General features: G+C 46.9%; 1 long non-coding RNA gene and 1 other non-coding gene across 2 annotated transcripts in view; one reads left to right on the top strand and one right to left on the bottom strand.

Annotated features, from left to right (window-relative positions):
• Positions 1-19,455, bottom strand: part of LOC126188869 (uncharacterized) — a 599,182-nt gene that overhangs the window by 14,977 nt on the left and 564,750 nt on the right. The window lies entirely within an intron of this gene.
• Trnas-gga (transfer RNA serine (anticodon GGA)) lies at positions 4,475-4,558 on the top strand. Its single transcript is given in 2 exon segments — positions 4,475-4,514; positions 4,518-4,558. It is a non-coding gene; the product is annotated as a tRNA-Ser (tRNA).

Genomic DNA, 19,455 nt, shown 5'->3' with positions numbered 1-19,455 from the left:
ATATGGAATCGGTGGGTTTAGGAGGGTAATACGGAACGCCGTGCTGGATCCCAACGGCCTCGTATCACTAGCAGTCGAGATGACAGGCATCTCATCCGCATGGCTGTAACGGATCGTGCAGCCACGTCTCGATCCCTCAGTCAACAGATTGGGACATTTACAAGACAACAACCATCAGCACAAACAGTTCGACTACGTTTGCAGCAGCATGGACTATCGGCTCGGAGACCACGGCTGCGGTTACCCTTGACGCTGCATCACAGACAAGAGCGCCTGCGATGGTGTACTCAACGACGAACCTGGTTGCACGAATGGCAAAACGTCGTTTTTTTGGATGAATCCAGGTTCTGTTTACAGCATCATGATGGTCGCTTCCGTGTTTGGCGACATCGCGGTGAACGCACGTTGGAAGCGTGTATTCGTCATCGCCATACTGGCGTATCACCTGGCGTGATGGTGTGGGGTGCCATTGGTTACACGTCTCTGTCACCTCTTGTTCGCATTGATGGCACTTTGAACAGTGGACGTTACATTTTAGATGTGTTACGACCCGTGGCTCTACCCTTCATTCGATCCCTGCGAAACACTACATTTCAACAAGATAATGCACGACCGCATGTTGTAGGTCCTGTCCGGGCCTATCTGGTTACAGACAATCTTCGACTGCTGCCCTGGCCAGCACATTCTCCAGATCTCTCACCAACTGAAAACGTCTGGCCAATGGTGGCCGAGCAAGTGGCTCGTCACAATACGCCAATCACTACTCTTGATGAACTGTGGTATTGTGTTGAAGCTGCATGGGCAGCTGTACCTGTACACGGCATCCAAACTCTGTTTGACTCAATGCCAAAGCGTATGGTTCAAATCGCTCTGAGCACTATGGGACTCAACATCTTGGGTCATAAGTCCCCTAGAACTTAGAACTACTTAAACCTAACTAACCTAAGGACATCACACACACCCATGCCCGAGGCAGGATTCGAACATGCGACCGTAGCAGTCCCGCGGTTCCGGGCCCAGGCGTATGAAGGCCGTTATTACGGCCAGAGGTGGTTGTTCTGTGTAATGATGTCTCAGGATCTATACACCCAAATTGCGTGAAAATGTAATCACATGTCAGTTCTAGTACAATATATTTGTCCAATGAATACCCGTTTATCATCTGCATTTCTTCTTGGTGTAGCAATTTTAATGGCCAGTAGTATAACTGTTACAAATCTGTTAATTCAATGACAGTTTCGAGACAGACGCCCTGTAGCGTTCTTTCCACTGACCCACACCTGCCTCGAGATGACTGTATTTGTGTTTTCCTCATCATTTCATCGTCATTCATGAAAGTGGCGAGATTGGGCTGAGAAAACATTGAGAATTTGTACGGGCGCTGATAACCGCGCAGTTGAGCGCCCCACAAACCAAACATCATCATCCATTGACCCCAAACCAATGCCGTTTTCAGCGTAAGTGGTGTCAAACGAGAGCTCAATGGAGGGCGGAGTAGACGGCTGTCGTGTCTTCTGGTGAAAGCCGGTTCTGCATCGGTGCCAATGATGGCCGTGTGTCTGTTGGAATGAGGTCAGGTGAACGCCTGCAAACAGCCTGTCTGCGGCCTATACTGACTACACCTACACCTCGAGTTTGGACTGGGGTCCGATTTCGTATGACAACAGGACCATTATCGTGGTTATCCCACGAACCCTGGCTGCAAATTTGTACATCAATCTGGTGATTCTACCTGTCTCGCTGCCATCCATGAACAGAGTTGCTGGGGGTGTTTTCCAACGGGATAACGCTGGTCCGTGTACCGCTGTTGTAACACGACATGTTCTCCAGACCGTCGACATGTCGCCTTAGCCTGCTCGATCATCAGATGTGTGTCCAGTCGAGTACATATGGTACTTCGTCGAATGACAACTCCAGAGTCACCCAAAACCAGCATCAACCTTCCATGTATTGATCGACCAAGTGCAACAGGCATGGAACTCCATCCCACGAACTGACATCCGGCGCCTGCATTCAACATATTCGCAGCTACACCGGTTATTAATGTAAGAGCATTTTACATTTGCAATATCTTTTCTCGCGCTTCAGTTAACCTGTGAATTAGCAACGGTAATGAATCAGATGTGTTACATGGACAAATGCATTCACGAAATTTCATCACTCTTGTTGTTGTGGTCTTCAGTCCAGAGACTGGTTTGATGCAGCTCTCCATGCTACTCTATCCTGTGCAACCTGCTTCATTTCCCAGTACGTACTGCAGCCTACATCCTTCTGAATCTGTTTAGTGTATTCATCTCTTGGTCTCCGATTTTTACCCTCCGCACTGCCCTCCAATACTAAATTGGTGATCCCTTGATGCCTCAGAATATGTCATAGCAATCGAGCCCTTCTTCTAGTCAAGTTGTGCCACAAATTTCTCTTCTCCCCCAATTCTATTCAATACGTCCTCATTAGTTATGTGATCTACCCATCTAATCTTCAGAATCCTTCTGTAGCACCACATTTCGAAAGCTTCTATTCTCTTCTTGTCTCAACTATCGTCCACGTTTCACTTCCATACATGGCTACGCCCCATAAAAATACTTTCAGAAAAGACTTCCTGATACTTAAATCTATACTCGATGCTAACAAATTTCTCTTCTTGAGAAAGGCTTTCCTTGCCATTGCCAGTTTACATTTTATATCCTCTCTACTTCGACCATCATCAGTTATTTTGCTCCCCAAATGGCAAAACTCATTTACTACTTTAAGCGTCTCATTTCCTAATCTAATACCCTCAGCATCACCCGATTTAATTCGACTACATTCCATTATCCTCGACTTGCTTTTGTTGATGTTCATCTTATATCCTCCTTTCAAGACACTGTCCATCCCGTTCAGCTGCTCCTCCAGGTCCTTTGCTGTCTCTGACAGAATTACAATGTCATCGGCGAACCTCAAAGTTTTTATTTCTTCTCCATGGATTTTAATTCCTATTCCCAATTTTTCTTTTGTTTCCTTTACTGCTTGCTCAATATACAGACTGAATAACATCGGGGATAGGCTACAACCCTGTCTCACTCCCTTCCCAATCACTGCTTCCCTTTCATGCCCCACGACTCTTATAACTGCCATCTGGTTTCTGTACAAATTGTGAATAGCCTGTCGCTCCCTGTATTTTATCCCTGCCACCTTATGAATTTGAAAGAGAGTATTCCAGTCCTGGATTTTATTTTCCGTCAGTGTATACGATGCATACGTGTGCGGCAGGGAGTCTACGGCCGTGTTGACACAGCTGTGGCAGCCGACTGCAGAGGCAGCGGCTCCACCGCCGCACACGCCACGCGTTAAAACCCCAGCCACGCTAATCGTGTTTCCGGACGCGACTAAATTAGTCGGTCAGGACGCCGCTTGTTAGTCGGGTAGTGTCGCCGGCACCGATGACGTCACGCCGGAAGCTGCGGCGCTGGCGGTCTCAGTGAGCGCTCAGAACTGTGACGTAGTGCTCTGTGTGACGCACGAGGAGCAATTTACGAGCCGCAAGACGCCTGCAAAGAGGGCCGCAGGTTGCTTTCATACACTGCTGTCACTTTTTCTGATTTCAATCTCGAATTTTACGCGACGAGATCGACTGCTCGTAAACCTCCGTGTGAGCTGGAATCTCGATAATTTTACCTTCATCATCTGGTGAGGACGCTATCCCCCACACCAGGGAAGCGACATCCTCTTCAATCCACGACAGGTGGCGCCAACACTATAGCCTGAACTACAAACGTTTGCCCACTTAGCACGTTAACAATGAGACGGATGATTCAGCAAAAAAAATGGCTCTGAGCACTATGGGACTTAACATCTTAGGTCGTCAGTCCCCTAGAACTTAGAACTACTTAAAGCTAACTAACCTAAGGACATCACACACATCCATGCCCGAGGCAGGATTCGAACCTGCGACCGTAGCAGTCCCGCGGTTCCGGACTGCAGCGCCTAGAACCGCACGGCCACCGCGGCCGGCTCGATGAGTCAGCAACAACCGTCTCACTTCCAATAAAGCACCCGAGCTTTCGATAGCTGACTCCGCAATCATTAGGAATTAAAACCATTTACGTAGGTCAAACAAAAGGAACTTGCTAATTCGGCTCTGATTGAACACTGCTTAGAAAACGGGCATAAAATACAATTTGAAAATACGAGAGTTTGGCTCAAACGTCATCATACTGATGATTCTGCTATAAAAGAAGCATCCAATATTTGAATAAACGGCGATAATTTTAACAGAGATTAGGGGTACGCACTTAGTAGGGCTTGGGTGTGGACTTTGAACATTTAGTGAAAGGAAAGGCGGAGACTTGCGGGTTGTAGCCAGGAGAGAGCTGCAGTTTCAAACTAGGCGCCGACTTTTAGTGATTCTTGGGAAATGGTGTAGTGATCGCCTATTTATACACGCGAAAATCTGATATTCATTGGCTATAGAATTACAGAACAATAACTGAAGCCGGCCGGAGTGGCCGAGCGGTTAAAGGCGCTACAGTCTGGAACCGCACTGCTGCTACGGTCGCAGGTTCGAATCCTGCCTCCGGCATGGATGTGTGTGATGTCCTTAGGTTAGTTAGGTTTAAGTAGCTCTAAGTTCTAGGGGACTGATGATCATAGCAGTTAAGTCCCATAGTGCTCAGAGCCATTTGAACCAATAACTGAAAACAGATACACCTGCACAGTGTGTGTGTGTGTGTGTATATGTGTGTGTGTGTGTGTGTGTGTGTGTGTGTGTGTGTGTGTGTGTCCATACCACAGTAATACTTAATTCATCAACCTTAGTTACCAAACAGTAATCAATAAATATATTTTACTGTTTCACCACGATAAGTTGACGATTTCGCTAGTGCTCCCAGAAGCGAAGAAAATCGGCACTACTTCGAAGAGTGCTGCCAACGTCAGACTGCCCCTAGACGCAAAGCATTGCGAAGGTCTTGAGTCCACTAGCAAGTATCTTCTGTAAGTGAGGTTTTTCTTTACGTTGACTTCGAGTCATAGCGCAAGTTTATTTCAGGAACTTTCTGCAAGTACTTGTTGCAGAAGGGCAGTTTTCTTAAAAAACCAGAGCAGTCGCCACTGTTGTTGCTTTATTATGAGTGAATAAAAATTGTGACGAAACGTAAAAGAATGGAAAAATTTTAGAGTGTACATTTTTATGTTGCCAAGAAACACTATTCATTTAATTAAAATCAGAGAATTTCACTTACCTCGAATACTTTCAGGAAGTCGTATACAAATTTCGAAGATCTCTTGTTAAATATACAGGGTGAGTCGCGTAAGACCTAACACCCCCATTATTCCGGGGGCGATTGCACGTATCGACAAGCGGTGTTCGGCGAATCAAAGCCGACTATGGGGCACTTACTTTGATACATGCACAATAATCACAACGTTTATATTGACCGAGATAATGAGGCAAGTACATGTTTTTTAAATGGGACGCTATACTTTTTTTACCATCATTCGAACGCCCTGGACAAGACGCGTATAGTGATGTAACGCATGTTGCTATTGTGATTGAAGCTTCGCTTAAAAGATGCTGGGAAATATTGTACGATTGAAGGTCGAGGCGGTCGGAAGCGGCTGCAGACCGTAAACACGCCTCGCGCGACCCGTAGGCCGAGTTGACGTGCTCTATGCAGCATGCACGGCCTACGCTACGTAGGTAAATCCTCATCCGCCCACTTTTAAGCAAAGTTTGAATCACAATAGCAACATGCGTTACATCACTATACGCGTCTTTTCCAGACCGTTCGAATGATGGTAAAAAAAGTATAGCGTCCCATTTAAAAAAAACATGTACTTGCCTCATTATCTCGGTCAATATAAACGTTGTGATTATTGTGCATGTATCAACGTATGTGCCCCATAGTCCGCTATGATTCGCCGAAAACCGCATGCCGATACCTGCAATCGCCCCCGGAATAAAGGGGGTGTCACGTCTTACGCGACTCACTCTGTATAATCAAATATTCGATAGCAGGAAAGAAATGTGCGTCGCGATATGTCACATGGAGCCTGAGTTTTAATTACTCTTCTGTTTTTGCCAGCAGTTTTTGCTACTTTTATCAAAAATTTACGTTTACGGTAACATTAAAAAAAAAACAGCGAAAATTTAAAGACTATACTGCCGTTCTATTTTCCGTTCTGGTGATACAAATTGATTGGTGGACGCATTTCGCACTTGCTTGACTCGTGATGCCAATTTCGTGTGTTCAGGGGTTCCAATAGTTCGTTTGTTTTGGCCCATCTGTCTTTGTGCTATTCTCCTTTCCGACAATGATATTTTCGCTCCGGTAGTGAATCAACACAATTTCTGCGAGTTGGAGAATAACTTCCACGAAATGACAAATTCGGCAGAAACCTACAGGAAGACGGAAGAAACTAGAACGAATTTTCACCCCACAGCGGAGTGTGCGCTGATTTGACTTCCTGACAAAACTGTGTGTCCGAAACGGGGCTCGAACCTCGAAACCCAGTCTGGCACATGGTTTCAATTTGACAAGAAGTTTCATGCAAGACACTGTTTTCATTAACTTGCGAACTCCTTCTTGATGTATACGGAAGTAGCGGACACCACCGGAACGAAAGGGGTTAAAAAAAATAGTTCAAATGGCTCTGAGTACTATGGGACTTAACTTCTAAGGTCATCAGTCTCCTAGTACTTAGAACTACTTAAACCTAACTAACCTAAGGCCATCACACACATCCATGCCCGAGGCAGGATTGGATCCTGTGACCGTAGCGGTCGTGCGGCTGCATACTGTAGCGCCTGGAACTGCTCGGCCACCACGGCCGGCCAACGGGAGAGGGGAAGGGGGTTACAGATATGGGTGGTTCCTAATATTCCACCCAATTCTGTGATTGTGTGACTAATGCGCCATCCTACAGCAGGAAGTTCGACAGAATGGTTAATAAACATGATTTCAGGATTACGATATTAAGACAAACTGCAGCGACTCGGTGATAAATACTGAACTGTTATCTAAAATAAAGAAAAACAAACCAGCCGTGAAAGCGTACGTCGTGGATAAAATCGTCGAGAGCGGAGGGCACAAAAATAGTCCGTTTATCGCCCCACAACTGCGATCTAAATCTAATGGAATTGGCATGGTCCAAAATAAAACTTTCAGAGAGAACAATGTCACTGGTGACATGTCAGAGACAGATTTCAGAATCCTGTTAATGCTGCTCTTTCCTTTTAGTTACTGCCACAGGACTTGCGAGGTCACTGCAGGAAAATGCAGCAGCTGGAGCAGGAGTACTGGACACGAGATGGAATAATGGAAACGGTCATCGATGAAGTTATCATCAATACCACGCCCTCAAACCATGATGATGATGATGATGATCTTCAATCAAACACAAATGACAACGATCTTTAGTGAACATCATTCTGACGATTCGTCCAAGCACATACAAGTACATTTTGCAAACATTAATGTTGTGCTGTTTTTACTATATCCAATGTGCAAATTCGGAGTAGGAATTAAAATCCATAGAGAAGAAATAAAATCTTTGAGGTTCGCCGATGACATTGTAATTCTGTCAGAGACAGCAAAGGACTTGGAAGAGCAGTTGAACGGAATGGACAGTCTCTTGAAAGGAGGACATAAGATGAACATCAACAAAAGCAAAACGAGGATCATGGAATGTAGTCGAATTAAGTCGGGTGATGCTGAGGGAATTAGATTAGGAAATGAGACACTTAAAGTAGTAAAGGAGTTTTGCTATTTGGGGAGCAAAATAACTGATGATGGTCGAAGTAGAGAGGACATAAAATGTAGACTGGCAATGGCAAGGAAAGCGTTTCTGAAGAAAAGAAATTTGTTAACATCGAGTATAGATTCAAGTGTCAGGAAGTCGTTTCTGAAAGTATTTGTATGGAGTGTAGCCGTGTATGGAAGTGAAACGTGGACGATAAATAGTTTATACAAGAAGAGAATAGAAGCTTTCGAAATGTGGCGCTACAGAAGAATACTGAAGATTTCATTGGTAGATCACATAATTAATGAAGAGGTATTGAATAGAATTGGGGAGAAGAGGAGTTTGTGGCACAACTTGACTAGAAGAAGGGATCGGGTGGTAGGTTATATTCTAAGGGATCACCAATTTAGTATTGGAGGGCAGCGTGGAGGGTAAAAATCGTAGATGGAGACCAAGAGATGAATACACTAAAGAGATCAGAAGGATGTAGGTTGCAGTAGGTATTGGGAGATGAAGAAGCTTGCACAGGATAGAGTAGCATCGGAAGCTGCATCAAACGAGTCTCTGGACTGAACACCACAACAACAACAACATGTGCAAACATTCAAAAAATCAGTTTTTTTACTTTCCATTCATAGTGTCGTAAGTTATATATTCGTCTACTTTCATTTTTCATTACTGTCGATAAATAAACAATACGTAAGTTGTAGTAAAAGTCTCGAGCATGAATATGTCAACAAATTTACCGATTTGCGATCTGATAGAAGTGTCAGTTAATGGGATAATATTTCCAGGAGTGCTGCCTCCGATTTTGTGTTAAACACAAAACTCAGCAAGTGGTGCCATCAATGGCTAGAAGCAGCTAACGCTGCCTCCCCCTCACCGCTCCTCACCCCTTTCTTCCGCAGCCGTAATGCGGAGGCACGGCCGTCCCCGACATCCACCGCGCCAATCGTCAACTTATCGTGGACAAACACAGTAGTTTGCAGAGAAACAGGGGATCCGCCTCTCAGACCGCAGATACTGCACATGGAATGGAGTCAACAACTCGTTGAAAGTCCCTTGCGCACACACTGAACCATGCTGCCTCTACAGCCGTCCATAATTGCAAAAGTGTAGCCGGTCCAGGATTTTGTGTACGAACTGACCTCTAGATTATGTCCTGCAAATGTTTGATGGGATTCATGTCGGGCCATCTGGGTGGTCAAGTTATTCGTTCGAAATGTCCAGAATGTTCTTCAAACCAGTCGCGAATAATTGTGGCCCGTTGACATGATGCATTGTCATCCACAAAAATGAAGGCCATGAATGACAGCAAATGTTCTCAAAGTAGCCTAAGATAACCATTTGCAGTCAATGATCGGTGCAGTTGGACCAGAGCAACCAGTCCATTGCATGTAAACACAGGCCACTTCACTATGCAGCCATCACCACCTTGCACAGTGCCGTGTTGATAAATTGGGTCCATGGCTTCACGTGGTCTGCGTCATACTCGAACCCTGTAATCAGATCTTACCAGCTGAGATCCACGGCACGAACCCGCCCGGCGTATTAGTGTTGAGGACCGGTGTGCCGGCTAGCCTGTGGATGGTTTTTAATGCGGTTTTCCATCTGCCTCGGTGAATTCGCGTTGATCCCCCTTATACCGCGCCGGCCGAGGTGGCCGAGCGCACTAGACTCTTCGGTCTGGAACCGCGCGACAGCTACGGTCGCAGGTTCGAATCCTGCCTCGGGCATGGATGTGTGTGTTGTCCTTAGGTTAGATAGGTTTAAGTAGTTCTAAGTTCTAGGGCACTGATGACCACAGCTATAACTCCCATAGTGCTCAGAGCCATTTTTGAGCCTTATTCCGCCTCAGTTATACTACGAGGTGCATTCAAGTTCTAAGACCTCCGATTTTTTTCCTAATTAACTACTCACCCGAAATCGATGAAACTGGCGTTACTTCTCGACGTAATCGCCCTGCAGACGTACACATTTTTCACAACGCTGACGCCATGATTCCATGGCAGCGGCGAAGGCTTCTTTAGGAGTCTGTTTTCACCACTGGAAAATCGCTGAGGCAATAGCACCACGGCTGGTGAATGTGCGGCCACGGAGAGTGTCTTTTATTGTTGGAAAAAGCCAAAAGTCACTAGGAGCCAGGTCAGGTGAGTAGGGAGCATGAGGAATCACGTCAAAGTTATCACGAAGAAACTGTTGCATAACGTTAGCTCGATGCGCGGGTGCGCTGTCTTGGTGAAACAGCACACGCACAGCCCTTCCCGGACGTTTTTGATGCAGTGCAGGAAGGAATTTGTTCTTCAAAACATTGTCGTAGAATGCACCTGTTACCGTAGTGACCTTTGGAACGCAATGGGTAAGGATTACGCCCTCGCTGTCAAAGAACATGGACACCATCATTTTTTCAGCACTGGCGGTTACCCGAAATTTTTTTGGTGGCGGTGAATCTTTGTGCTTCGATTGAGATGACTGGCTCTTTGTTTCTGGATTGAAAAATGGCATCCACACCTCATCCATTGTCACAACCGACGAAAAGAAAGTCCCATTCCTGCTGTCGTTGCGCGTCAACATTGCTTGGCAATATGCCACACGGGCAGCCATGTGGTCGTCCGTCAGCATTCGTGGCACCCACCTGGATGACACTTTTCGCATTTTCAGGTCGTCATGCAGGATTGTGTGCACAGAACCCACAGATATGCCAACTCTGTAGGCGAATTGTTCAACAGTCAGTCGGCGATCCCCCAAAACAATTCTCTCCACTTTCTCGATCTTGTCGACAGACCGGCTTGTGCGAGCCCGAGGTTGTTTCGGTTTGTTGTCACACGATGTTCTGCCTTCATTAAACTGTCGCACCCTCGAAAGCACTTTCGACACATCCATAACTCCATCACCACATGTCTCATTCAACTGTCGATGAATTTCAGTTGGTTTCACACCACGCAAATTCAGAAAACTTATGATTGCACGCTGTTCAAGTAAGGAAAACGTTGCCATTTTAAGTATTTAAAACAGTTCTCATTCTCGCCGCTGGCGGTAATATTCCATCTGCCGTACAGTGCTGCCATCTCTGGGACGTATTGACAATGAACGCGGCCTCCTTTTAAAACAATGCGCATGTTTCATCTCTTTCCACTCTGGAGAAAAAAAATCGGAGGCCTTAGAACTTGAATGCACCTCGTATGTCAACGATTGCTGCCTAAACACTTTCTCCACATACGCGTACACCATAATTACTCTACCGCGCAAACATTTGGGGGTTACACTCGTCTGGTGAGAGACGTTCCCGGGGGGGTCCACTGGGGGTCGAACGGCACAATAACCCTGGGTTCGGTGTGGGGTGGCGGTGGGGTTGTGAACCACTGAGGGCTACGGCAGGGACAAAGCCTCTCCGTGGTTTCTAGGTCCCCAATACAAAAGGCAGTTGGGTCAGTCGTCTGCTGCCACAGTTCATTAACGCCCCATTTCGCCGCAATGTCCTAAAGGATACGGTCGTCGTACGTCCCACATTGATTTCTGCAGTTGTTTTATGCAGTCTTGCTTGTCTTTAGCTCTGACTACTCTACGCAAACGCCGCTGTTCTCGGTCGTTAAGTGAAGGCCGCAGGCCACTACGTTGCCGGTGCTGAAATTTGGTATTATCGGCACACTCTTCACACTGAGAATCTCGGAACACTCAATTCCCCAACGATTTTCGAAATGAGATGTCGCATGCGTATAGCTCCCTCGTTCGAAGGCTGTCAACTTCCGTCGGGCGGTCGCAGTCGCGTCGGTAACCTTTTCACATGAGTAACCTGACTACGCCAATGGACTGTCCTTTTGTACCTCGTGTACGCAGTACTACAGCCATCTGTATATGTGCATACCGATATCCCGTGACGCTTGCCACCTCGGTGTAAACGGGAACTTTGAATTTTTCTGCGTTTTGCAAAGAGCGTAACTTGGTGACGGTGTACAAAGTAACGGCGACTTGGCTCGAACTGTAATTTTAGCAGGGGTACGACAAAGCACTCTCATTTGAGATGAAATCATTTCAAATATCTGTCGGGTCATCCTGATTTAACTTTTCTGTGATTCCTAAAATGCCGCAGTGGATACACTTGTTCCCGCGAGATCACCGAAGTTAAGCGCTGTCGGGCATGGTCGGCACTTGGATGGGTGACCATCCAGGCCGCCATGCGCTCTTGCCATTTTTCGGGGTTCACTCAGCCTCGTGATGCCAACTGAGGAGCTACTCGACCGAATAGTAGCGGCCTCGGTCAAGAATACCATCCTAACGACCGGAAGAGCGGTGTGCTGACCCCACGCCCCCCCCCCCCCTATCCGTACCCTCCGCTGAGGATGACACGGCGGTCGGATGGTTCCGGTAGGCCACTCGTGAGCTGAAGACGGAGTGATTCCTTAAGTCACGTGATTTATTTGAAAAGTGCACCGCCAATTTCTCTCCAGTCCTGCCCCAGAACGAGCTTGTCCTACGTCTTGTGTCACCTCGCCGTGATCCGAAACTGATGGGTGTGTCTAGGTAAAATGACGCCTGTTTCTGCAACGATACAGCAGAAGGGAAAAGAGCAACAGGTGTGTCGCACGCGTAGCGCGTCCGATCCCGTTGCGGACGTTTGACCCCGCTGAACGGCGCCCGCCTTCCCGTTTCGCGGTGGACGCTCGACCGGCGTCGCCGTGCTTCCGCCACCGGCACTGTGACGTCACAGCGGGCGTCGACGCCGCACGTGCCGGCAGACCGCGTCGCCAGACCAGCCGGCAGCCGGCGGCGCCGCGCCGTGCTGTGACGTCAGCCTTCACAATTGGGAGCAATTCGTATCGATCTGTCAAGGTCGAGGGTCGAGCGAGGGGGGCGGCGGCTGGGCGCCGGAGAGCGAGCGAGCGAACGCACGCACCGATGGGCCGCCGCGGTCGCCCGTCTTCAACGCAGGGCGGCGCGCCGAAGATCGATTCACAATGGCCGGCGGAGCGGAAGGCGACGTCGCCGTAAAACGATAGTCCTTTCACGCTGGATGGAACGTCAACACAAGGTCACTACGCCGTACCCAGTGCCGGACGCTGAAAGTCAAGCTTCGACATACCATCCGTGATACAAAAAGTTGTAATACACGGTACACTGTTGTTCAAAACTTGAGGACGGATGGATCGATCACGTTCCACAATGCTGGACGCACCCTCATACGGCGAGAGGCGGGAACCGTAATGCACTCATGAACATTGTCGAAAACGATTGTGTTGGTGGTCCAGGTGTGGGGTTTCATCTACATCTACATCTACATTTATACTCCGCAAGCCACCCAACGGTGTGTGGCGGAGTGCACTTTACGTGCCACTGTCATTACCTCCCTTTCCTGTTCCAGTCGCGTATGCTTCGCGGGAAGAACGACTGCCGGAAAACCTCCGTGCGCGCTCGAATCTCTCTAATTTTACATTCGTGATCTCCTGGGGAGGTATAAGTAGGGGGAAGCAATATATTCGATACCTCAACCAGAAACGCACCCTCTCGAAACCTGGACAGCAAGCTACACCGCGATGCAGAGCGCCTCTCTTGCAGAGGCTGCCACTTGAGTTTGCTAAACATCTCCGTAACGCTATCACGCTTACCAAATAACCCTGTGACGAAACGCGCCGCTCTTCTTTGGATCTTTTCTATGTCCTCCGTCAAACCGATCTGGTACGGATCCCACACTGATCAGCAATACTCAAGTATAGGTCGAACGAGTGTTTTGTAAGCCACCTCCTTTGTTGATGGACTACATTTTCTAAGGACTCTCCCAATGAATCTCAACCTGGTACCCGCCTTACCAATAATTAATTTTATATGATCATTCCACTTCAAATCGTTCCGCAAGCATACTCCCAGATAATTTACAGAAGTAACTGCTACCAGTGTTTGTTCCGCTATCATGTAATCGCACAAAGAAGGCATAACGTTGCACAGACAGAGTCGACCAATTCGCTTCAAAACCTGGACAGAAGCAGATAAAGGTGCGCATTCCGGCTTTGGTCCCGCGAAATCTTGTGTACATTGCACTGGTGCGTACTTGTCCAATGCTGCGGTAGCATTCCTGTCAGAAGTCGATCGATATGATAGGTGCCGTGACAGTTGCGGTAAACAGTGAATTTGAAGATGACATTTTCCGACGTTGTTTGCGTCGCCTGTTTAGTATTTGATAGTCATACTGCCCATTTGTCAGGAAAAGTAGGATGGGAAGCAACCCCAAAGGTAAGTTTATGACATTTTGAACTGGTGTAACGACTTATATCGATACTACTGATAATATCCGGAATCGTTCGCTACATAATTTCCTCTGCGTGGCCCCACTTTTGTAAATTGCTCTCCTACTACCTTAAAAGTATAGTCAACGAGTTCAAATGCATTTGCGAGCGCATATATGCAGATTTTGTAGTAGACGATAATTTTTGCACTGAGCGGCCGTGCCACACCGTGGACAATTATTGTGCAACAATGCACAATTTTCTGCAATAATGACCTATACAGACGTCAGCGTACATACTTTTGATGTACGGATATGCCATAATCAAAGCTGTTCCGTTGCCGATTGGTCGGCTATCGGAAGATACACAGGAAGCTCGGAATAAGGATATTCCGCATTAGAGAGTTGACGCGCAAATATTCCCGTGAGCAAAACTATGCATTTCGCTTTCCATCGGCTTCTGACATCTTCGTATACACTCGCATCGAGATTCCAGAGAATGACAACTGGAGAAGATAAACAGTAAGATGGCTCAAATGGCTCTGAGCACTATGGGACTTAACATCTGAGGTCAGGTCGTGCGGTAGCGTTCTCGCTTCCCACGCCCGGGTTCCCGAGTTCGATTCCCGGCGGGGTCAGGGATTTTCTCTGCCTCGTGATGACTGGGTGTTGTGTGCTGTCCTTAGGTTACTTAGGTTTAAGTAGTTCTAAGTTCTAGGGGACTGATGACCATAGACGTTAAGTCCCATAGTGCTCAGAGCCATTTGAACCATTTGAACCATCTGAGGTCATCAGTCCCCTAGAACTTAGAACTACTTAACCAGAACTAACCTAAGCACATCACACACATCCATGCCCGAGGCAGGATTCGAATCTGCGACCACAGCCGTCGCGCGGTTCCAGACTGAAGCGCCTAGAACCGCTCGGCCACACCGGCCGGCCATAAGTAAAATATTTGCTTTTCAAACCATCTCCCAGTGGACAACACAACAGCGACTCTTCTCGGAGATTATGACTCAGGTGATTTCTACTTCTAATTGGGTATCACTGACATTAAAACACTTACTCGAAACCGCTAAATTTATAATTTCTGACTCGGCAGATATGACCGGCCATCCTACCCTTAATAATCGACCCCAGGGATATCAGAATAACACATTTTTGTAGGATTTTATAAATATTTTTCTATGATGTCCATGTTTTGAAGCGAGTTGCCCACTTTGAGGCGAACTGACGTCCAAATCTTTTAAAACTGTAGTCTCACCACTCAACATTAATATGACACCATACCCCTTCTCCATGTGTGTCTTTTCAGCGATGCATTCCGCCCTCACTTCATTCTTGTGGATGACAATCGCGACCGCATCGAATTGCACAGTTGGAGCGGCTCTTGGAACAACAGGATATTCGGTGAATGGACTAACCTGCCCGTTTCCCTGTGTTAAATCCCATTAAGCACCTGTGGAATGGGTTGGGAAGACGTATTGCGGCACGTCGATAAGCACCAAGGACCATCCACCAGTTCCCAACCGCGCTGATGGATGAACTCCTTACCGAACTGTGACCAGCATGGGAACAAGTTGGCAAGTGTGCATTTCCGTCAGTGGCGGTAACACAGCTTTTGAAAAACTATTTCTCGCTTTTTATAATGGTCAGGACACCATTGTAAGTAGCAGTGACACCAGTCTTAACAAGCTGGTTAAGTAAATGTCAATGACAATAAAATTCACAAACAGTCGTGTACGTCTAGATACTATTTTATCTTATTCTGAAGGTAACCAGTTTCGGCATTTCATTATGCCATCTTCATGCCCCATAGCCTCCTATCCAAATAAACTAACTTGCCGTATAGCACACAAATCACTGGATGATGGACCAACAGAGACTGAATACCTAGGTATGTTGCAGTTGGGGGCCATCGAACCTGGGCATGTAAAAAGTGCCCCGCCAGCAAAGAGTACACCCAAGGGATACAAAAATTGTAAAAAGCAAACTGAATGGCGGCAATATCTACAGCTGGGTCATACCCGCCATCAGTTACACTCCACGCATTGTGAAATGGAGACAAGCAGAGCTACAGAATTTGGGCAGGGAAACAATAAAGATCGTGACAATTCATCATGCACTTCAAACTTGGAGTGACATCGACAGGCTGTACTTGTCCAGAAAAGGGAGTGGTAGAGGACTCTAGTCACGAATCGCAGACAGTGGATGAAGAAAATCATGCCCTCGCAGACTACATGAAAGGTAGCCAAGAATCGACACCGGAAAGCTGCACTTTAGTCTGCGCAATGAAGCAACACATGGGCTGACCAACTGGACCCTACAGTATGTTACTGAAGAACTGATTTTTGCTGCATAGGAACGAGCCATAAGAACTATCTCTGTCAATCCCATAATCGAGAAATCACTACGTACACGGCAGTGCAGACTCTGAAAAGAAGCTGAGGAAACAACTGACAATATCTCTAACTACTGCAAAAAGATCGCTAAGACTGATTGAAGCAGAGGCACAAAGCTGCAGCAAGAATGATCCACCGGAACTTGTGCCAGAATTGCAATTTTATTACGTAAGTGAACGGCCTTTTGTCCGCCAAACCTCCAGTCAGAGAGATGGACATACAAAAACTTTAGGTATCGTAACTGTTCAGAAAAGAGAAAATGTGGGTCACTGACACTGCTATCCCAGGTGACAGCTGAATCGAGCAGAAAAAAACATGCCAGAAAGGGGGACTTGAGAATCGAACTATAGCTGTTCTGGATTAAAAGAGTGGAAGGGATTCTAGCGCACTAGGAACAGTGCCGAAAGACCTGAGTGGGCACCTGACAACAACTGGCACTGACAAAACAGCCATCTGACAGCTACAACAAGCCACTTTACCGGGAACTGCGGTAGATGGCACAGACCCTGATACTTGTGAACTGTGTGAATAGCGATAAAATACGAAATCCATAATAGCGACACCATTTGCTATGCTTACAGTTATCACAGTAAAATGTCAATAAACACTGTGCAAATTATTATCTTTGGAAGAATCATCGCGTTATATTCAAAGCTTTTTTTGCTAATTGTACAATAAAGTGTAACGCCCTCCAAAAAACGTGAAGCATTCAGTAAAGGAGGAAGAGACGAAATGAAACGTCACAGGTTGTGAGGGTGTGTGATACTATTTCATTGATTGCAAAATCGATTCAAACGTACAAAGAAGGATAAACCTACTGATCAGTATGATATTGTAACCTCTAAGACCAGGATTCATTCACTGATGTGGCTGGCTGGGAAGGGTGTCAAAAAAAAAAAAAAATTGTACTATATCCTGAGACTAGCTGGACCACAACTGTAGTAGCTGGTCCTTGAAATCCTGGATATTGGCACTGGGACAGAGTTAATGCCCGAGCTGGTCCAACGTTGGAGACAGATGCAATGCGCAGATGAGCATTGTCCTGTTGGAAAATGGCACCCCTATCCTGTCGCGTGAGAGGTAACACATGCGGACATAGGATGTCCGTTACACGGCGATGTGCCCTCCGACTTTCCGCTATCATTTGCTGCGTTGATATCACGGTATACCCGATGCCGCCCCCCCCTCCCCCCTCCCCCCCCCCCACACACACACACACCAGGACTGCTGTACCTGTCCAAAACAGTAGAAGTAAGTGTCCTCTTTTCCAGTTAGTGCAGAACAGGTAGCGACTAAGCGTTAGCAGGATATAGCAGGATAGAGGAATTGGGACAGAGTAAGATGGAAGGAGGCCAGCCCGGTTGGCCGTGCGGTCTAACCCACGGCTTTCCGGAGAGGGACGGAGTGCCTGGTCCCAGGCACGAATCCGCCCGGCGGACTTCCGTCGAGGTCCAGTGAGCCAGCCAATCTGTGGATGGTTTTTAGGCGGTTTTCCATCTGCCACGGCGAATGCGGGCTGGTTCCCCTTATTCCGCCTCAGCTCCACTTACGCGTACACCACCATTACTCTAACACGCAAGCATAGGGGTTACACTCGTCTGGTGTGAGACGTACCCTGGAGAAGGGGGGGGGGGCTTCAACGGGGGCCGAACCGCCCTATAACCCTGGGTTCGGTGTGGGGCGGCGGAGGGGTGAAGTGGACTGCGGTAGTCGTCGTGGGGTTGTGGACCATTGCGGCTGCGGCGGGAGCAGAGCCTCTCCGTTGTTTCTAGGCCCCCGGTTAACATACAATACCATACAATATGGAAGAATGCTGTGTGGTGGGAATTGAGTGAAATTACGCAGGAGGGGATGGACAACGCACGAATGCGGCTATCTCCGATATTATTCAATCTGTATATTGAGCAAGCAATAACGGAAACAAAACAAAAGTTCGGAGCAGGTATTAAAATCCATGGAGAAGAAATGAAAACTTTGAGGTTCGCCGATGACATTGTAAGTCTGTCAGAGACAGCAAAGGACTTGGAGGAGCAGTTGAACGGAATGGATAGTGTCTTGAAAGGAGGATATAAGATGAACATCGACAAAAGCAAAATGAGGGTGATGAAATGTAGTCAAATTAAGTCGGGTGATGCTGAGGGAATTAAAATTAGGAAATGAGACACTTAAAGTAGTAAAGGAGTTTTGCTATTTGGGGAGCAAAATAACTGATGATGGTCGAAATAGAGAGGATATAAAATGTAGACTGGCAATGGCAAGGAAAGCGTTTCTGAAGAAGAGAAATTTGTTAACATCGAGTATAGATTTAAGTATCAGGAAGTCGTTTCTCAAAGTATTTGTATGGAGTGTAGCCATGCATGGAAGTGAAACGTGGACGATAAATGGTTTAGACAAGAAGAGAATAGAAGCTTTCGAAATGTGGTGCTACAAAAGAATACTGAAGATTAGTTGGGTAGATCACATAACTAATGAGGAAGTATTGAATAGAATTGGGGAGGAGTTTGTGGCACAATTTGACTAGAAGAAGGGATCGTTTGGTAGGACATGTTCTGAGACATCGAGGGATGACCAATTTAGTATTGGAGGGCAGAGTGTAGGGTAAAACTCGTAGAGGAAGACCAAGAGATGAATACACTAAGCAGATTCAGAAGCGTATAGGCTGCAGTAGGTACTGGGAGATGAAGAAGCTTGCACAGGATAGAGTGTCATGGAGAGCTGCATCAAACCAGTCTCAGCACTGAAGACCACAACAACAACATCATGACGCAGCAGGGTATCTGGATTGGTGATAAGGTGCTCCAGTTTTCCACGAGGAGCACTGAGTAACTAAGCTGGACAACTTATCTGGCACAGCGATAGTAACTTATATAAACCAATCTTCCGAGTGGATCTGTCTGTGTACAACCGAAAAACCCATCGAAATCCCTACAGCGGCCGGCAGGGGTCGCCGTTCGGTTCTAGGCGCTACAGTCTGGAACCGCGTGACCGCTACGGTCGCAGGTTCGAATCCTGCCTCGGGCGTGGATGTGTGTGATGTCCTTAGGTTAGCTAGGTTTAAGTAGTTCTAAGTTCTAGGGGACTGAAGACCTTAAAAGTTAAGTCCCATAGTGCTCAGAG

This window comes from Schistocerca cancellata, chromosome 5 (assembly GCF_023864275.1).
Source record: "Schistocerca cancellata isolate TAMUIC-IGC-003103 chromosome 5, iqSchCanc2.1, whole genome shotgun sequence".
Taxonomy (NCBI): domain Eukaryota; kingdom Metazoa; phylum Arthropoda; class Insecta; order Orthoptera; family Acrididae; genus Schistocerca; species Schistocerca cancellata.
This window is presented reverse-complemented; position numbering and strand designations above follow the sequence as displayed.